We start from the raw sequence: 2,500 nt of genomic DNA, 5'->3' as shown, positions 1-2,500 counted from the left end.
ATCTCACTGGAGCCTTTGCAAGTGCATTTTCTTGAGATCACAAGCTATTGAGTTGGACTCTCAAAAGCCCACTATTCCTCACTATAACTTTGCATAAAAGTACCATAACACTAAATGGCTAGTTTAAACCAGGGGTCGTGAGTTCAAATCTCACTGGAACCTTTGCGAGTGCATTTTCTTGAGATCACAAGCTATTGAGTGGGACTCTCAAAAGCCCACTATTCCTCACTAGAACTTTGTATAAAAGTACCATAACACTAAATGGCTAGTTTAGTTGTTGGTGCTTAATAAATAAAAGATATTATTTTAGTCATTGTAAACATGCAACATATCAACAACAAAAAAATAAAAAAAATCCGTGGATGCTTCTTACAAGACTTGGCTTCATAGCTCAGGTCTTGTAAACCAGGGGTCTTGTAAACCAGGGTTCATGAGTTCAAATCTCACTGGAACCTTTGCGAGTGCGGTTTCTTGAGATCACAAGCTATTGAGTGGGACTCTCAAAAGCCCACTATTCCTCACTAGAACTTTGTATAAAAGTACCATAACACTAAATGGCTAGTTTAAACCAGGGGTCGTGAGTTCAAATCTCACTGGAACCTTTGCGAGTGCGTTTTCTTGAGATCACAAGCTATTGAGTGGGACTCTCAAAAGCCCACTATTCCTCACTAGAACTTTGTATAAAAGTACCATAACACTAAATGGCTAGTTTAAACCAGGGGTCGTGAGTTCAAATCTCACTGGAACCTTTGCGAGTGCGTTTTCTTGAGATCACAAGCTATTGAGTGGGACTCTCAAAAGACCACTATTCCTCACTAGAACTTTGTATAAAAGTACCATAACACTAAATGGCTAGTTTAGGGACAGGGTTCTCATCTCCTGATGCATGTGTATATTTGTTATGTATGTTAACTGTCCCATTCAACTTGTACAGAGCTGCATAATTTGTTGGTGCTTAATAAATAAAAGATATTATTTTAGTCATTGTAAACATGCAACATATCAACAACAAAAAAATAAAAAAATTCCGTGGACGCTCCTTACAAGACTTGGCTTCATATCTCAGGCGTTAGAGCAATGGTCTTGTAAACCACGGGTCGTGTGTTCAAATCTCACTGGAGCCTTTGCAAGTGCATTTTCTTCAGATCACAAGCTATTGAGTGGGACTCTCAAAAGCCCACTATTCCTCACTAGAACTTTGTATAAAAGTACCATAACACCAAATGGCTAGATTAGGGACAGGGTTCTCATCTCCTGATGTGAATGTATATTTGTTATGTATGTTAACTGTCCCATTTAACTTGTACAGAGCTGCATAATTTGTTGGTGCTTAATAAATAAAATATATTATTTTAGTCATTGTAAACATGCAACATGTCAACAACAAAAAATAAAAAAATCCATGGATTTGAAGGCATGGCTTCATAGCTCAGGGGTTAGAGCACTGGTCTCGTAGCCAGGGGTCGTGAGTTCAAATCTCACTGGAGCCTTTGCAAGTGCATTTTCTTGAGATCACAAGCTATTGAGTGGGACTCTCAAAAGCCCACTATTCCTCACTAGAACTTTGTATAAAAGTACCATAACACTAAATGGCTAGTTTAGGGACAGGGTTCTCATCTCCTAATGTGAATGTATATTTGTTATGAATGTTAACTGTCCCATTTAACTTGTACAGAGCTGCATAATTTGTTGGTGCTTAATAAATAAAGGATATTATTTTAGTCATTGTAAACATGCAACATATCAACAACAAAAAAATAAAAAAAATCCGTGGACACTTCCTACAAGACTTGGCTTCATAGCTCAGGGGTTAGAGCAATGGTCTTGTAAACCAGGGGTCGTGTGTTCAAATCTCACCGGAGCCATTGCAAGTGTATTTTCTTGCGATCACAAGCTATTGAGTGGGACTCTCAAAAGCCCACTATTCCTCACTAGAACTTTGTATAAAAGTACCATAACACTAAATGGCTAGTTTAGGGACAGGGTTCTCATCTCCTAATGTGAATGTATATTTGTTATGAATGTTAACTGTACCATTTAACTTGTACAGAGTTGCATAATTTGTTGGTGCTTAATAAATAAAAGATATTATTTTAGTCATTGTAAACATGCAACATATCAACAACAAAAAAATAAAAAAATTCCGTGGACGCTTCCTACAAGACTTGGCTTCATATCTCAGGGGTTAGAGCAATGGTCTTGTAAACCAGGGGTCGTGTGTTCAAATCTCACTGGAGCCTTTGCAAGTGCGTTTTCTTCAGATCACAAGCTATTGAGTGGGACTCTCAAAAGCCCACTATTCCTCACTTGAACTTTGTATAAAAGTACCATAACACCAAATGGCTAGTTTAGGGACAGGGTTCTCATCTCCTGATGTGAATGTATATTTGTTATGTATGTTAACTGTCCCATTTAACTTGTACAGAGCTGCATAATTTGTTGGTGCTTAATAAATAAAAGATATTATTTTAGTCATTGTAAACATGCAACATATCAACAA

General features: G+C 37.5%; 1 non-coding gene across 1 annotated transcript; it reads left to right on the top strand.

Annotated features, from left to right (window-relative positions):
• The first annotated feature begins 1,792 nt into the window (after positions 1–1,792).
• TRNAT-UGU (transfer RNA threonine (anticodon UGU)) lies at positions 1,793–1,865 on the top strand. Its single transcript has one exon. It is a non-coding gene; the product is annotated as a tRNA-Thr (tRNA).
• Positions 1,866–2,500: the final 635 nt, after the last annotated feature.

The sequence above is a fragment of the Sceloporus occidentalis genome, unplaced genomic scaffold (assembly GCF_023333645.1).
Source record: "Sceloporus occidentalis isolate IW3139 unplaced genomic scaffold, rSceOcc1.0.p SCAF_18, whole genome shotgun sequence".
NCBI classification, from domain to species: Eukaryota; Metazoa; Chordata; class Lepidosauria; order Squamata; family Phrynosomatidae; genus Sceloporus; species Sceloporus occidentalis.
Note: the sequence above shows the minus strand (reverse complement) of the source record. Positions and strands in the feature narration are given on the sequence as shown.